Source organism: Coenobita brevimanus, chromosome 24 (genome assembly GCF_032717465.1).
Source record: "Coenobita brevimanus isolate Jiangsu-jjx chromosome 24, ASM3271746v2, whole genome shotgun sequence".
Lineage (NCBI taxonomy): Eukaryota > Metazoa > Arthropoda > Malacostraca > Decapoda > Coenobitidae > Coenobita > Coenobita brevimanus.
The window spans coordinates 12,408,778-12,426,651 of NC_136977.1; the positions used below are offsets into that span (position 1 = coordinate 12,408,778).

Genomic DNA, 17,874 nt, shown 5'->3' on the forward strand with positions numbered 1-17,874 from the left:
TACTTCACAACGAGTCATGCAGGAACTACACACTTCCCCCTCACTCTTTACAGTCTCCCTCCATCATCGGTCTCCCTCTCTCTCCCTCCCTCCTTCCCGTCAGTTGGCTTTGCAGGGAACTTGAGACGCGACACACGAGAAGGGAGCAGGTAAAGGAGGAGTGGAGAGGGAGGGAGACGAAGAGAGCAAAGAGAGAGGGAGGGAAGGAAAGTGAGCGGAGGGAAAGAGGGGGAAGCAGGCGGGACGAAGGGAGATGGGAAGGGGAAAGGAGGGGGAAGAATGGAAAAATGAGATGAGGAGAGAATGGGCTGACAAAAAGAGAAGGAGCTGTGAAAATGAACGAATAAAAAAAAAAAAAATAGGAAAACTGAATGAGAGGCGCTTTGGTGTGATGTAAAACAGGAAAGGTCAAAACTAGGGGAGAGAGAGAGAGAGAGAGAGAGAGAGAAGGGGGAGGAATAGTTAGGTGACGAGACAGGGAAGGGGAAAAAAATGATAGCATGGAGGAGAGGGTACGTGATAGGAGTGACGTTAAAAGGGCGGGATAGGGAAGAGGGCAGGAGAAGAATATGGGGAAAGTGGGGAGGATAGACAAAGGGAAAGGTGGGGAGGGGAGTTAGAGGAGGGTGTAAAGGGGAGTTAAGGGGAGGTGGGGAGGGTAAAGGTGAGGTCACGGGGGAGAGTGAGTGACGTACAGAGATCATGTGATGAGTGACGTCACCGGGTCTGGCCGGCGGGAGGATCAGCTTAAGTAGGTTCAACTCGCCCGCAACACGCCGGCTCATGTGACGCTGGCCGTGTAGTCTGGCTGGCATGGGGGGTTTCCTAACACCTCCTCCTTAGCGACTTATTTTGCATATTACCGGTACACATTAGCATTCCCTTGTAGGTTACCTGTATCGTTTTTACATACGGTATAATTTGCATCACTAAAATACAAGAAGGTGATGAGTGAAGTCCAGAATGAATCGCAATGGAAGAAGTGTTGCGATTCATTAAAGTCACTGAGAATTCGAGCCTGTGAGGACTAAAGAGAGCCAAGAGGTTCAATTAGGGTTCACTATCGTTACTGTAGAACCATCAAACAACCACTAACTGCACCATTACGCCCTTGCCACCCTCACTATAACAACGCCTTTCCTGAGATGAATGGAGTTGGAGAGAGAGAGAGAGAGAGAGTACCTGGTAATACATAGTGAATAGGTACAGTTAATAAACAAGAGTGAATATTAAAATCATTCATTGTCTATACGAAAAAGATGCGAGAATTATATGTATTTTTAAGTACATATACAAGGAACGTTCAGTATGTATATTTAGGCAAACTCTCTCTCTCTCTCTCTCTCTCTCTCTCACACACACACACACACACACACACACACACACACACACACACACAGCACAACACAAAATTCCTCCCCCCTCATCCCGCCACAGACGCACACAATCCCCCCTGCCGTACACAGACGCACACACGCACATGGACGCTCAGGAGAGAGAAGAGGTGCAGCCAGATAGAGCACTAAAAATAGCGTGACATGTTTATCCTTCACGCTAAACCTGGTGACCGGAGGAGGCAGGGAGGCGGGAGGGAGGGAAAAAATAGGAGGGGAGGGGGAGGAAACGATTAGGATAAGAGAATGGGGACATGAGGGATGAGAGAAAGAGAAGGAAAGGGTGAGGTCTGAGAGAAAAGGAACGACACCATAGGAGAAGGGCAGGGGGAGGGAGGGAGAGACGAAAGAGGAGGGAACGAAACGATTTGGATAAGAAATGGGAAAAAGCGGGAGGAGGAAAAAGTTGAGAGGTAGATAACACTGAGAGGAAATGGGAGAGAAAATAGGAGGGGACTGGGGAAGATGAAGAAGGGGAGACAATAAAGAGTCCTAGGAAACGACAAGATGGAGGAGAGGAGGAGAAGACAGAATGAGATGAGAGGGAGGGTACTGTGTTTATATTGACAGGAGAGAATACTGCAGTATTGGAGGGACATTACATTATATATATATATATATATATATATATATATATATATATATATATATATATTATATGTACAGAGAGAGAGAGAGAGAGAGAGAATAAAGAACACAGGATAAAAGACTGGGCTAGAAAATAAACTTGCAGAATGGGTGCCGAATACAGGATTTAAAGAAGAATTGAAAGAAGGTGAGCGAAAGCTTGAAAGAAGACGATGAAGAAAGGGATGGAACTATGGGAGAAAGACTGAGTGTATTTAGAATGGGTGGAGGATACGGGAGATGAAGGTTGGGGCGGGACAAAAGCGGATGGGGTGGGAGAGGGGAGGGAAGAGAGAGGAGAGGGAAGAGGGGAGAAAGGGAGAGGAAAGAGGGGAGAATGAGAGAGGGAAGATGGGGGAATGGGAGAAGGAAGAGGGGAGAATGGGAGAGGGGAGAAAGGGATAGGGAAGGTGGGGAGGGCCGTGAGAATCTCAAGTTACCTCGTTGAAGAGTCAATGGATGTGAGGGGTGTATGTGGTGAAAGGATTGTGTGTGTGTGTGTGTGTGTGTGTGTGTGTGTGTGTGTGTGTGTGTGTGTGTGTGTGTGTGTGTGTGTGTGTGTGTGTGTGTGTGTGTGTGTGTGTGTGTGCGCGCGCGCGCGCGCGGGTGTTTGTCCTTCCCCTCCCTTTTCTCTCTCTCTCTCTCTCTCTCTTTATATATATATATATATATATATATATATATATATACACAGTATATATCATATTCAGCAGTCTATTACAGTTATCCATCCTGCTGTAGCCTAATACCTTTCTCAGTGTATGTCTACACACATGTATAGATGTATGTATGTATGCATTTCGTACATTACATATTTACTTGCTGTATGATTTTCTTTCCATCTATATCTGTCTGTCTTTCTCAAACTTATCTTCCTCACTGTCAGACTTGCTTTCAACCTTGCTGTCTCCCTGGCTCTAGTTTTCTTTGTACTGTACGTCACTCTTCCTTTACGATCCTCTCTCTCTCTCTCTCTCTCTCACACACACACACACACACACACATCATCCATACAACACACTTTCCATTCCGCTCTCCCACTTTATGTTCTCTTTCACCCTTTGTGTCACTCTTATCTTTTTAATTACGCATTATAATTTATTGCTGGTTCATGCTCTTTCATCTCAAATTTTAGTTCTTTGTGCCAGTCTCTCTCTCTCTCTCTCTCTCTCTCGCAGTCTCGTCACACTCTCTTACAGGAGCTGCCTAGCATAAGCCAACCTGAATTCTGCTGTTACCGGTATCCTCTCTCTCTCTCTCTCTCTCTCTCTGTCACATCAGTCTTTGTTCCACACAGTTTTTCTTTTTTCTCCTACTTTCTCTTCATCATCATAACCACGCCCATCTCTACCAATTCTTCATTCCACTCTCTCTCTCTCTCCCCCTGTCCCCACTGCCTGTCTTACGTCGTACTAAAGGCGTGGTCACACCCTACACCATCTAAACACTTCATGTCTCCTCCACGTCTCTTACCATCTAATGTTACCTTGTCCCTGTCCCACCACTGTCTCGTTTGGTCCTTCATTACCCTCTTCTCTGTCTCTTACTGTGTCCCTCTCTCCGTCTGATGCTACCTTATCTATGCCCCACACAGCATCAGTTAGTCCCTCATTATCCTTTTCTTTGTCTCATACTCTGCTCTCTTGTGACTCCACCCTGTGATGTCACAATCTCTCATTTAATAACAGTATCATGCTCCTCAAACTGTGTCTTGTAAATCAGTCCCATCTTTGCCTTACACCGTCTCATATAACCTTTACGCTAACCCCTTCAATCCCATGACGTTTCTTTTTATTCTTGTCTCCAGATGCTTCGCTTCAGCTTAAGAGATCTTGTACTGAATGGAAAATTAAGGTCATATATCTCTTCTCCAGGTCGAAAAGTTTCTCCTAAGTTAAGAAAAATCGCCTGGGGGTAACAAAAAATAAATAAATAATAGGTCAACGAACTGCAAAGGCGCTGAACCTCGACTGACAACTTATCTATTTCAGTCTGGCTAACGCAACATGATTTTACTCGCTACTGGGCAACGTCGACGATAAGGTTAAACATCCTTTCTGCCTTATAATGTCTTCCTCTGTAACATTATCCTGTCTGTCTCACACTGTCTCATTAAATACATTAGTACCCTCTCTGTAATTATATCCTGTAATGTTATAAAGCCTTCATGTTACACCCCCTCATTTTCGACCCAACAGTACTCTTTCTCTGCCCCACACCGTCTCATTTAATACAATACTACTTTCTCTGTTTCAAATTGCGCCCTGCCACATAATACTGTCTCTGTATCACAACGTTTCATTTAATCTAATAGTACCCACTCACTGTCTTACACTACCTCCTGTCCTACATTCCCTGTCTGCCTCGTCTTATCTTACTGTCCGAAACAAGCTCCTTCTCTGTCTCGCACGTTCTTGTCTTCTCTCCTCGTACTGTACCTGTCTAACACTCTTCTGTCTAACATCACCTCACCTTGTCCTAACTTATCGTCTCCCGCATCACACTGCTTCCTGTATAACTCATTCTCTTGCCCCCCCCCCCTCTCTCTCTCTCTCTCTCTCACACACACACACATCCTCCTCCTCCTACTGTCCCCCCCAAAATTATCTCCACCTGTCTCCTCTCCTCTCTTTTCCTCCTCCTCTCGTCCGTCCCTCACCGTCTCACCCCCCTCCTTCTACGTCAGTCTGGCCACACCCTCTCAGCTATCTAATCCACAACAAGCTATTTCAACTCGAGGTCACACAGCTGATGGGGGGAAGGGGAGGATTCTCTCTCTCTCTCTCTCTACCTCTCCTGGTTATCCTTCTATTTATGTCTCGATTTCCTCCTTCCTCCCCACCCATGTGTGTCGGTCGGGAAGTCGGTTTGTAAAGTTAAATTTTAGTTTGAAGTCGGTTGAATTCGGAAAGTAGTTCGTAGTATATGACAGCGACAAAAAGTAAAGAATACGTTTTCAATATTTTGATTCTACACTACCGAAGTCCGTATATTTTTTCTTTTAATTCTCGCAACCACCGATCAATTTCACAAAGGCTTGAGATATCGATTCACCAAAATATCCATTAACTGACTGGCAGGATGAAACTCAGCTGAGGAAGATCGGCCGAATGGAGCCAGAACAAATAAAACACTCGCGCCCACAGCCACGGAAGGGTTACAGCGGGGCAGGTTAGTGAGGAGGTGAGGGAGTCGGTCAGTTTGGAAAAGGCTATCAGATAAATATAAGACCTGCTACTTGGGTTGATAGGACGAGGGTATAGCGTTTAGCTGGTCGGTTAGGCTATATAGTGAATCGGCACCCTGATCATCCGGTTCAGTGGATGGTTACCACCGTTTAGGATGGGCTACGCTAGGCCAAGTTAGGATTAGTTAGGTTAGGTTAGGATGTTTTTTTTTTTTTTTTTTTTTTTGAGGGAGGGGGTTCAATTGGATTGGGTTAAATTGTGAGTTTGACAGGTTAGGGTGGACTGTGTTGGGTTAGGTTACGTTCCATTATATTACCGGGTATGTTAAGTTTGGGATGTTATGATAAGTTTGGATTAGAGTGGGCTGGATTGGGTTAGGAATGACGCCCAAATGGTAAAAGGTCAATACATAGTCAATAAATTAAACAGTTACAATAAGTCAAATGCCAATTTTAATTTAAAGTATAATTGAGTGGGTCCGTCCCCCAGGAAGCCACCAGTCAACCTTAGTGTCAGCAATCTGGGTAAACTGTCATTTAATAGGTCGTTTAGTCAGTCAGCCAACCAGTCTTTCAACATTCTCCTCCCATCCCTCGCCACCACCACCATCCTGCTCCTTCCTCATAGCTAACCCGTCACTTCCCTCTTCCTACCCTAACTCTTTTCAATACCTTCCCCACCCTCTTCACTCTGTTCTCGCCCCTCCTCCTCCTCCTCCCCGCCCTGTCCACACTCTTCTTCACATTCCTCACGCCCCTCTCCTTCCATTTCCCTTTCCCTATCCCAGTGCTTTTTCATCTTAACCACACCCTCTTCACTCTCTTCTCACCCTTCCTCCCCACCGATTTCACACTCTTTCTCACCCTTTTCACTCTCCTCCCGCTCCTTTCCTCACCCTTACCTTACTTCAACATCCCTTCCCCACCTCTTTAGTTCACTCCCCTCCCATCTTCCTCCTCTTTCCCATCCTTATCTCTGTGCTCCTAATTTCCTCAACTACTCCCGAAACTCAATATTTTCACTCCCCTCTTCTTCCTCTTCCTCACTCAATCTTAATCCTCTACGCTTTTTCCTCGTCTCCCCACACGTTTTACTCTTCTCTGGGACCTTAACCTCCTCCTCCTCCCCATCCATACCGTTCTGCTCCTTGCCCTTTCCCATTCTTCTACACAAATTCCATGCCTCACCCGTCTGTTGTCCGTTTTCCTCTTCCTCCTCTTTATCATCATCGTCATCATCATCATCACTCTGTTCTCTTTCCTCTTCACCAGACCCCTTCTCCTTCCTCGTCTCTTCCCCACCCTTTTTCACTCTCACTCTCCTTCTTCATCACATCTTCACTTGTCACTTCTCTGCCTCCTATTCCCAACCGACCCTTGCTCCTTTCCCTCCCTTACCACCCTCTCCTCACCCCATTCTCAGCACCTGTCTCACTCATCCCTTCAAACCCCTTCCAACCACACCCCACCCTTCCCTCTATTCACATCCTGTCTCTCCCACCACTCCTTCCTCGTCTATATTCATTCTTTGTTGTTTTTCCTTTAGGTTTCTCTTCCGTTTCTTGGTCACTCTCTCCCTCCGCCACACCTGTCATTAGCCTCATTTTTATACACTCTCTTTTTCTTCTTTGTCTGTGTGTGTGTGTGTGTGTGTGTGTGTGTGTGTGTGTGTGTGTGTGTGTGTGTGTGTGTGTGTGTGTGTGTGTGTGTGTGTGTGTGTGTGTGTGTGTGTGTGTGTGTGTGTGTGTGTGTGTGTGTGTGTGTGTGTGTATGTGTTTGTGTACGTACCTTTCCTCCCACCGTCTTCTCTTCCTCTCCACACTCACTTTTTCTGCCTCTCCTCCTCTCGTCACATCCTCCTCTCACCTCCTTACTCTCCCTTCTCGCCCCCATTCCCTTCTCTCTCCCTCCCCACTCCTCTTTTTATTCTTCCTCTCCTCCTTCCAACTTCCTTTTTATCTTCCTCTCTTAAATTCTGCTCTATAATCTCCTTCCTGTGACTCTCTCTCTCTCTCTCTCTCCCCCTGCCAACGTGCCTGTGTGTCTGGGGCGGAGTGAGAGAGGCGACAACCAGGGCGTGAAGGTGCTACTGCGCCGTGCGTATATAAACACGTGGCGGGAGGAGCACCTGGGGAACTCCACATTTTGATTGTATGTGTGTGTGTGTGTGTGTGTGTGTGTGTGTGTGTGTGTGTGTGTGTGTGTGTGTGTGTGTGTGTGTGTGTGTGTGAGACGACGGTAGTGTGGTGGATATAAACAGAGTGGAACTGATGTGCACAGTGTCACTTCCGGCACTGGTGTTAATTTTGGCACCTTGCTACACCCTGCCACAACCCCCAACACCCTGACCTAACACACACACTACACTAGCACTACTGCCTACACCTTTATACACTCTTCACACAACACTCTCGAAGATATCTACACCTTCATACACTCCAACACACACTGAATCTGTCCTACCTCACATACACTACATAAACAAGACTACATACATCTTTATATAATGTCATATTCTCTAGCCTTCCCCTATTATACACTCTCATTACCATCTAAACCTTCATACACTGTCTCTCAACGTAATAACACTTAAAACGTCAATCACTACACCTTGCTGCACCTTAAACCACCACCTTGCCCTACCACTCATATCCTACACTGTCACTATTATCTACATCCTGATACACCCACACCCACTCTGAACCTTATTACACCAAGTACACCTGAACTGCTACATCAGGTTACACTCAGACACTCTCTCAACTGCTCTAACACTTACAACACTCTCATTACTATACCTTGCTCTTCACACCCTCTAGTACCCTACTCAACAGTACATACACTCTCCTACACCCTGATACACTTTGACACTGAACTACACCTCATATCCTGTACCTTAAAACCTGTACCCAAACAACCTTCCATTCTACACTTACTACAGGTACACTTACAAATCCCCATTACAATACACCGGCATATCTGTAAATTGGACTGCGGCACCTAACTTTGCTATACTCTGCAACTTGTAACTAAAGCACGTACTGCACTACCCAACAAGGTACTACTCCGCCTTGTGATATCAGGTACGACTCAGAAGAAAAGTACCCAGACCTAGTTAAATGGTATTACGACACGGTGCTTCCTTTATATAAGCCAAGACACTGGTTTATAATAGTTCACACAGAGAGGAGGAGAAGGAGAAAGAATATAAGGAGGAGAAGGAGAAAGAGGACAGAAAGAGACAAGAATGAGGGTGTGTGAGGTGACAGGGGAATGGATGGGAAGGTGGAGGAGGAGCAAAAGTGAGAGTGGTGAATGAGTGATAAGACAGAGCAGGAGGAGGAAAAGTGTGGGTGGAAAGAATGAGGAGAAAAAGGGAGGCTGAGAGAGAGAAAGTGAGGGTGGAAGAAAGAAAAGAAAGAGAGAGAAGGAAGGAAAGTGAGAGCCCAGAGGGAGGGGAAAGAGGGAGGAGGGGGAGGAAAAGTGAGAGTGGAGAGGGAGAGGAGAGGGAGGAGGGGGAAAGTGGGTGTGGAGTGGAAGGGGAACGAGGGAAAAGGAGTAAAAGTAAGTGGAAAGGGAGGAAAACGATGGAAAAGGAGGAAAAGTGACAGCGGAGAGGGAGGGAAAAGAAGAGGAGGAGGAGGAGGAGGAAAAGTGAGAGTGCAGACTGGAGAGGGAGGCGAACGAGGGAAAATAAGGGTAAGTGAGAGTGGAGAGGAAGAGGAACCAGGGAAAAGGATGAAAAGTGAGAGGGTAGAGGGAGAGGAAACAAGGATAAAGAGGAAGTAGATGGGAGGAGATGAAGGAGTCATTTTGATCCAGTAAGAACATCCAGCCACCTGCACGCTTTTCCTACACTATTAATCTCGTTAGTCTCCAGCACATTATAGTTTTATCTCTTCTACCCCTACGTTCTCTGCTACAGGTTCATATTTACCCTAGCCCACCCTGCCACACCCTACCCCAGCCTCCCATTCCCTAATACCCGCTTTAACACTTTAGTCCAGTCTGTCACATACTTAATCCACCCTCTCATACTTAACTCACTGCCACACCTTAATCCACAATTAAGCACCTTACTACCCCCATACACCCTCTTCTACACCCTATCCCACCCTGTCAGCCCCTAGTCCCCCGTAGCACACCCTACTGCCTTCACAGTCACATCCAAACCCACCCTACAACACCCTATTCAACCCTTACAGGTACATCACCTAATCCACTCACGACACCCTAACCCACCCAGTTACACCTATTCCCACCTTAATTATACGCTTCCAACACTTTTACTTCCCAGGTCACATTTTACACCTTGTCCTGGCCTAACCCGTACCGGATCCATCATGTGATCCCCCAACCCAGCCTACCACCGTAATCCACCTTGGTACACCAGAACACTCTCTACCACACCCTAACCCACCCCGATGCACAGTAACCCACCTGACCACACCCTAATCAAACCTTTACAGATATTCGGCCGCGTGGCACACCCTACCCCGCTTTGCCCTCACCTATATCAACCCACCCTTCCATACCACAGCTCACTCTACCACACCCCAACCCACCGAAGCCCTCTCTGCATCAACCTAACCCACCGTATCACACCTCACCACACCCTAACCCACCCTAATTAAACCCTTACAGGTCCCTGGCTGCGTCTTACACCCCACCCTTGCCACACTTATACCGCCCCTCCCTGATACACGCTGATAAAACACCACCCTTACCCTGCCACCTACCCCACCACCACCACCACACGACACAACCAGGACAGATACCACCGATCCGAACCTCTTATTATTATTATTATTATTATTATTATCATCATTATTATTATTATTACTATTATTATTATTATTATTTTTATTATTATTATTATTATCATTATTATTATCACATTCAGAGTACCCTGACAATTACAAATTCCCACACCACGACTAGCATTGCCAAGAGTAATGCATCAGAATAACGGATAATCAGAGACCAGTACCTCAATAATGCAAACAATCTAACTAGCAATGACAACAGTAATCCATCACAATAAGGGCTAATTAGAGGACAGTACCGCAATAATGACAAATAGCCGCACCCCTCCTAGCACTGCCACTAGTAATGCATCACAATAAAGGGTAATTATGGGTGTAAGAGGCACAATGGAGGAGGCAATTAGAGGCATAATGACCGCGAGGAACAAAGGCGTGCAAGCCAAAGGAGACCAGAATAACCACCCCGACCGACACAACGAGGCAGATAAGAGGGCAGAGGGGGAGGGAGTGGGGAAGGGGAGTGGGTGTAGGAAGGAGGGAATGAGATAGGGAAATAGGAAGGGGAGGGAGAGAAAGATTGGAGATGGGGGATATGGAGGGAGAGGGAGGAGGGAAAGGGAACTGGGGGGAGGGGGATGGAAAGGGGGAGGGAGAGGGGAGATAGGGGACATGAGGGGGAGAGGGAGAAAGAAGGAGGTAAAGGGAAAGGGACATTGGGGGCTTAAGATGAGAAGGGAAATGGGGAAGTGGAGAAAAGAAAGGTGATGAGGAAGGAGAGAGACGAGGAAGAGAAATAAGGAATGGAAGAGAAACGTAAGAGATGGAGGGGAAAAGAGTAGCGGGGAAGGAGAGGGGAAGGGAAATGGGGAAGAGGAAGGAGGGAGGCAAAAGAAGTGAGGGGGGTGAAAGGAACGAGGGAGAAAAAAAATGGGAGAAATGGAGTTCCCCGAGCTAGACCCTGTATTGGATCATACAGCACCGCTAGGTTACAGAAGCGCGCTAGCACTCCCGGAACGGCAGTCCCGGGCGGGGCTCGAACTCACAATCCCCCGATTACGAGCTTGATGCTCTACCACTGAGCCACCATGCCCCCCGGAACGAGGGAGAGAGACGGGATGGAGAGGGAGAGGATGAAAGGAAGGAGGGGAATGGAGAAGAAAAATAGGGGGAAGAGGAGATAGCGAGGAGAATGGAGATGAGATGAGATGAGATGAAATGAAATAAAATGAAGAATGAAGGACGGGAAAAGGAGTAAAAGAAAAAAGGGAGAGAGTAAGACCGAAGGGAGACTGGTAGGAAGGGAGGAAGATAAGACGGAAGTTGGAGGGAGGAAGGGAAGAAAAGACAGCAGTAGGGAGGGAGAAGGAAGGGAATGGGGGAGAGAAGGGGAGATGAAGTAGGGGAGAGTATGACATGAGCGAGATAATCAAAGAAGAAAGGGAGATAAGTAAGGGGGAGATGGAGAGGCAAAAGGGGGATAAGAAAGAACAAGTGAAGATGAAGAGATAACAAGGAGATGGGAAGAGATGAGACAGCGGATATAAAAAGGGAGATGAGACGTAGGATTAAAAAAAAAAAAAGATGAGACGAGGATACAAAAAGAAATAAGGAATGAGGCAGAGAGAAAAGAAAAGAAGAGAAGCGAAGAGAAGAGATAGAAGAAGAGGATAATGCTGGAGCTCAGAGACGTATGTATGAGCGGGCAACAGCGTATTCCATGACATCAATAGCACCACACGACGGCGTCCCTCTCCATCACCACATACAGATGAAAGAGACGCTGATTGGGAACACTGTGTGGGCCGTGAGGTAAGGAAAGTGACCTATTTATACGATACACAGATTCAGACTCCAGATAAGAGGAGGATGTGTGACTGACAGGGAGATAAAAGAGAGAGGACGTTTGAAGGAAGTTTGAGTGATGAAAGAGAGATTAGAGATAAATGTATAATTGTAAATGACGTGTGTATATATATATATATATATATATATATATATATATATATATATATATATATATATGAGAGAGAGAGGGAGAGAGAGAGGAAGACGTTGAAAACACAATACCAGAACTGAAGATATACACAGAAAACAAGATACAGAAACCTATAAAGATGCACAAAGACGGATAAATAAAAAAAATATATATGGAAAAAAAATAATACCGAAACCCAGAGAAAAATGGACAAGGAAGGAAAATAAACTGAACGAGTGACTGGTAAGCACAGGAGGCAGAGACACAATGGCAGATGGAAAAAAAAAAAAAGCAAAAATATAACGAGCGATGAATAAGGAAGGAAAATAAAAGCCAAAAAATGAGAAGGAAACTACATAAAAAAAAAAAACATGAGAAAATAATATACTCTGAGATTATATGGCAAAGATGAAACAGGAAGGCAGAAAGCTGGACAAGAAGGCCAATAATAAAACAGGTGACTGATAAGGGTGGAGGGGTTAATGGGAGCCACTCCTACCTCACAAGGCCACACCACACCTACCCCTTCATGTCCAATAGGTGCCACCACGTACATACATACATATATACATCCATCCATCCATCATCCAATCCTACGTTGCCCCATGAGGAGCGTAGGAGCCCGGGGCTAGGCAGTTGGTCCTGAGATTTAAGATGAGAGTGACCAACCTCACTCATCCCTGAGTGGCATTACGTGAGCAATAGACCCCAACCATCCCTTGGATATAAACCTTCACCAGCTCAATCTGATTGGAGCATAATAATTACCCACTAAACCACCAGGCGCCAAAATGTGGTTATATGGTTACCACCCAGCGTAGTAAATGGTTTCCTGGCGTACAGGAAACCATTTGGCTTGTCGCTCAGTGTAGAGTCACCCACAGGCAGAAGGACGAGGAAAGAATGAAGGAATGAAAGACAGAAGTGGGAGTGTAAAGTCACCCGTAGGCCGAAGGAAGAGGAAAGACTGAAGGAAAGACAAGAAGATGGAAGGAAAGAAGGATGGAGCGGAAAGGGCAGACACCCGAGAGCAGCACTACATTGAGTGAGTGGATGGTGAGCGCCCCCACCTTCCACTAACATATATACATACATACATATATACACAAACAAACACACACACGACACCATGCACACATATTATCGAGGAATTTTGTATACTCATTCAGTAACAGAGCACACTCAGTTCGCCAAATATTTACACACTCACACACACACACACACACACACACACACACACACACACACACACACACACACAAGGGAATGAACCGGTCCACAAGCATAAATACTCACTCCCATTCTGTCACTCATCAATCAATCACTCAATCACTTCCAGTCATCAAGTCGTCAACCTGCTCAGTCAAGTCCTCAGCCAACAGAGCGACATTAATTCATTCAGTGCGAGGACGTCTACTGAAGTTTATTCTTGCAACCTTCAGAAAATTTTGTTCTCTCGCTGTATGGGGGGGGGGGCTAGACAATTTCATTTAACCCCTTTGGTCTAATGGCCTGGTACTAGTCAGGGACCCCTTCACGTGATGGCACCAATAAAACTGGGTGGCTGAACTACCCGGATATACAGAAGTCCTCTAAATCTTTTCCTATTCCAGAGAAGGAAGATCGATGGACTGCAAAAGGGCATCTTCAGCCCGTAGTCCACTGGGTTCACGTCCTACAGGGCCACCACCACCACCGCCACCACCACCATAACAACAAGTATGATGTCTATTGTACTATATTCTTATCACCATCACATTTTATTCACTTAACGAAATACCTGTTACCTTGGATGGGGAAGGAACAATTACTCCATCGGTGTAGGAGCGTCTGTTATATCCTCGCTACTCAACGCTTTAATTCAGCTTAGGAGATAACTCTCGTAACTCGCGTGGTGGAGGGAGCTGGAAACAATTTGACTAACCGCTTCACTACGAGGACGATGATGTCAAAGGTTTTATCAGCCATGTCTGCGTCTAAATTGTCAGTTTCTTCTTGGTATTTACTAAGTTCCTTAATAATAAAAATTGTATCAGATCGTTCACCCAGCTAGGCATTCATTCAGATGATCATTCAAATATTCATCCGGTCTGCCATTAACTCATATAACTATCTCTTTAGTCATTCAGTCATTCATTCATTCGCGCTTCATATACTAAGCCAAGTCACTCAGTAGCCCTTTCACTTTACACACCATTTTACTCTCAACTCGACTGTCATTCATTCTGCTAATCACTCAGTCAACAGTTAGGTCACTCATTTATTCCTTCTCCATCTCATCTGTCAGGTCATTCAGTCTATTCAATCATCTGTTCACGATTTATTCACTCCGACAATCAATACATTCATTCACTTAGTCAAGCAGCCCGTCAGTCATGCAGTCTACCGTGCATCATATTACCTGTCAACATATAAGCATCATTAAGCTATCTACCATGACCTTGAGAGAGAGAGAGAGAGAGAGAGAGAGAGAGAGAGAGAGAGAGAGAGAGAGTGTGTGTGTGTGTGTGTGTGTGTGTGTGTGTGTGTGTGTGTGTGTGTGTGTGTGTGTGTGTGTGTGTGTGTGTGTGTGTGAAATATATCTTAAATTCGCGTGCATCCATCCCCCCGTCGCAGCAAGGCTCAATCTACCCAAACAGGGGGGGGCAGGAGTGTTGCGTGGGAGGTGGAATGCTATACAATCATCACGTGGGGGTGGGTGGGGGAGGAGGGGTTAAAGTGAGGGGTTGGAGGGGGTAGGGAGTGCATTATCTCTCTCTCTCTCTCTCTCTCTCTCTCTCTCTCTCTCTCTCTCTATCACGTAATCACTCCTATTATTATTCAACCCCCAACGTCCTCTCTCTCCCACTCCGTCCCTTCCTATTCATCAACCTTTACAATGACCTTTCCCCCCGTCACCCTTCCCTCCCATCTATCCCCTTCATACTTTACAGTTTAACACCCACCCTCCTCTTACCGATTCATCCTACTCATCGTCTTCCATTATTATCACTGTTTTCTCACTCACCTTTTCAATGCCTTCTCTCTCTCTCTCTCTCTCTCTCTCTCTCTCTAATTTACTGTTATCATTCCCTTACCTTGCCGAGTCTCTCTTCTTCCATATTGCACTAAATTCACTTCATCACTTCTCTATATACTCCACCCTCCCTTAACAAAACAGGACAGTATGGTGTAATAAACAAAATAAATTGCTTACCAAAAAGTATTAGGGAGCTTCCTTAACAGACAAGAACACGGGCCAACAAGCCTACAAGAGGTCTGTCCTAAGCTATATCAAATCGACTAACTATGACAAGAAGAAAGTTGTAGAAGATGTCGTTGCTGTTAAGTGATTAATTCTTACTCTCTAAACAGTCCCTTCTGATCTTCCAGTCGCTCTTTTTATCTTCCATTCATAACCACAATTTTTCATTCTAGTCCCCTTTCATTTACCACAATCATTCCCGACCCATTTCACTTCATTATACCATTCTTTCATTAACATCACCTATTCTCCGTTCTTTCCAGGCTAAATAAGGTTCCTCCATTTCACCCTCTTTTCCCAATCATCCAGGCCATCCCATATCTTCAACACCTGTCCCTCTCTCTCCCGCCTACCTTGCCTCTCTCCCTCTCTATCTCCGTTTACCTCTTTCCTCTTACCTATCCCTTCCATCTCCTCCCTCCATCCTTTTCTGAGTACCTAGTTATGCCTGTTCCCCAGTCTCTTCGCCTCTTCCTCCCTCACATATTCTTCCATCTTCTTCCCTATCTTTCCCCTCTTCTATCCTCTCTCCACTCTTCCTCTCTCATTTTCCTTCCCTTCCCTCCATTCCCACCCTCTCTTCTCTCACCTCTTCCTGCTCTTTCCTCCTCCCCCATCCCTATCTTTCCTTCTTCTCCCGCCCCTCCTCTCAACTCTTCTCTCCTTCTCCCTTCTCCTCTCCCTTCTCTCTATGACCTTGTCCCCGAGGCGGCATCACCATCATCGCCTGACCTTGGTACTCCCCCTCCCCCCGCTTCCTTCCACTTCCAACATTACCACCCCCCCATGACCCCCATCCCCCCTCTTCCTTCCACTTCCAACACTACCCCCCTGCTCCCCCCTCCCCCGCTTCCTTCCACCTCTAACATTACTGCTCCCCCCACCCCTCTCTTCCATTCCGCTGCTTATTCTTCACCACCGTATTCCACTTTTATCAGTTATTTCCTACATCCTCTCTCTCTCTCTGTAATTTCCACTGTTTACCCCTCACCACTCCACCCTTGTCTCATATCTCCTAAATTCCTCTTCTCTTATCAGTCCCAGACACATCACTCGTCCGCATTCCTCCATTTTCGACTGCTTTTACCTCCTCTCTTTCTCCACTAGTCTCCACTTCTTTCACCTCTACCTCGCTCAACGTCTTTCCAGTGATTACTACTACTACTACTACTACTATCAAAACACCACTTCTGCTATCACCACCACCATTACTACCATTACCACCACCACCACCACCACCCTATCCTTAAATATTCCAGTTTTTCACGTATTACTGGTCACACCTGAAAATTAACACAGAAAAAAAAGAGTGCGACTTAACCTACTAATGATAAGAGTCAAGGACTAGTGATAAGGAGATAAGGCAGTGTGCGTGGGTGTGGCTGTGGGTGTGAAGGCTGGTGTGGGTGGTGATGTGGATGTGGATGTAGAATGTCGATGTGAGAGGATGTTGGTATGAGTTAGGGTGTGGGTATGGGTGAGGACGTGGACATGGGTGTGGGTGAGGGTGTGGGCATGGATGTGGGCGTGGGTGTAGACGTGGGTGTGGGTGAGGGTGTGGACTTGGGTGTGAGTGTGGATGTGCCTGGGTGTGGATGTATGTCTTGCTGGGTATGGTTGTGGGTGTGACAGGGTGTTGAGGAAGACTCTTTGTGTGTGTGTGTGTGTGTGTGTGTGTGTGTGTGTGTGTGTGTGTGTGTGTGTGTAAATATCTGGGTGTAGATCAGTGTGGGTGTGGGTATAACCTGGTGTGGTGGAAGGATTACTAAGTGTTTCGTGCATATCCAGTTGGGTATGGGTGTGGGTAAAGCTGGGTGTAGGTCGGTGTTTGTGGGGTATAGCTGAGTGTAAAACTACCTGGGTGTGAGTGTGGGTTTAGGCGGATGCGGGCGGCTGTCTGTGGGTGTAGATCTATCTGGTGTAACTAAGGACGCATTTATGGGTGTGGCGGAAAGATCAGTGTGTGTGTGTGTGTGTGTGTGTGTGTGTGTGTGTGTGTGTGTGTGTGTGTGTGTGTGTGTGTGTGTGTGTGTGCTAGATAATTAGGGTTGGGTAAAACTAATGTAAGACAATTTTATATGGGCGTGGAAGAAGATGGATGAAGATAATGGGGAATCGTTGTGGGTGTGGGTTATGGATCGACGGAAATCTCACTAGGTGTGGGCGCGGTAGTGTCGTGTGAGTGTGGGTGTGAGTGTAGGAGGATGTGGGTGTGCTAAAAAGTATATTAGGAGTGGGTGTGTGTAGGAGGACGTGAGTGGGTATGAGTGTATGTGGATTTGGGTGTAGGTGAGTGTGGGTGCAGGTGGATGTAGGTGGGTGTTGATGTAGGACTGTGGGTGGATGCAGGTGGGTGTAGGTGGGTATGGGTGCAGATGGATGTGGCTGAGTGTGGGTGCAGATGTGGGTGGGTGTGGACTGTTGCTGCAGGCTGATCTATGTGGGTGTGGTGTGGGTGTAAGAGAGGTGGTTGCGGATGTAGTAAGAATTCATTAGGTGTTGGTGTGGGTGCAGTTAAGAATTCTCTGCTTCGACGTGGATGCATGTGGATGTGGGTAGATATAAATGTCGAGATCCTGTAGGACGAGTGTGCGGTGGATGTGGGTGCGACAAAAAATTTACAAGGTGTGCCTGTTGATGTGGGTGGGTGTGGGTGTTGTATGCTGTAAGGTTTTGGTGTG

At 46.4% G+C, this 17,874-nt stretch overlaps 1 protein-coding gene across 2 annotated transcripts in view; it reads right to left on the bottom strand.

The window, feature by feature from the left end:
• Positions 1–17,874, bottom strand: part of LOC145393489 (uncharacterized) — a 434,047-nt gene that overhangs the window by 255,387 nt on the left and 160,786 nt on the right. The gene's annotated exons all lie outside the window — the stretch shown is intronic.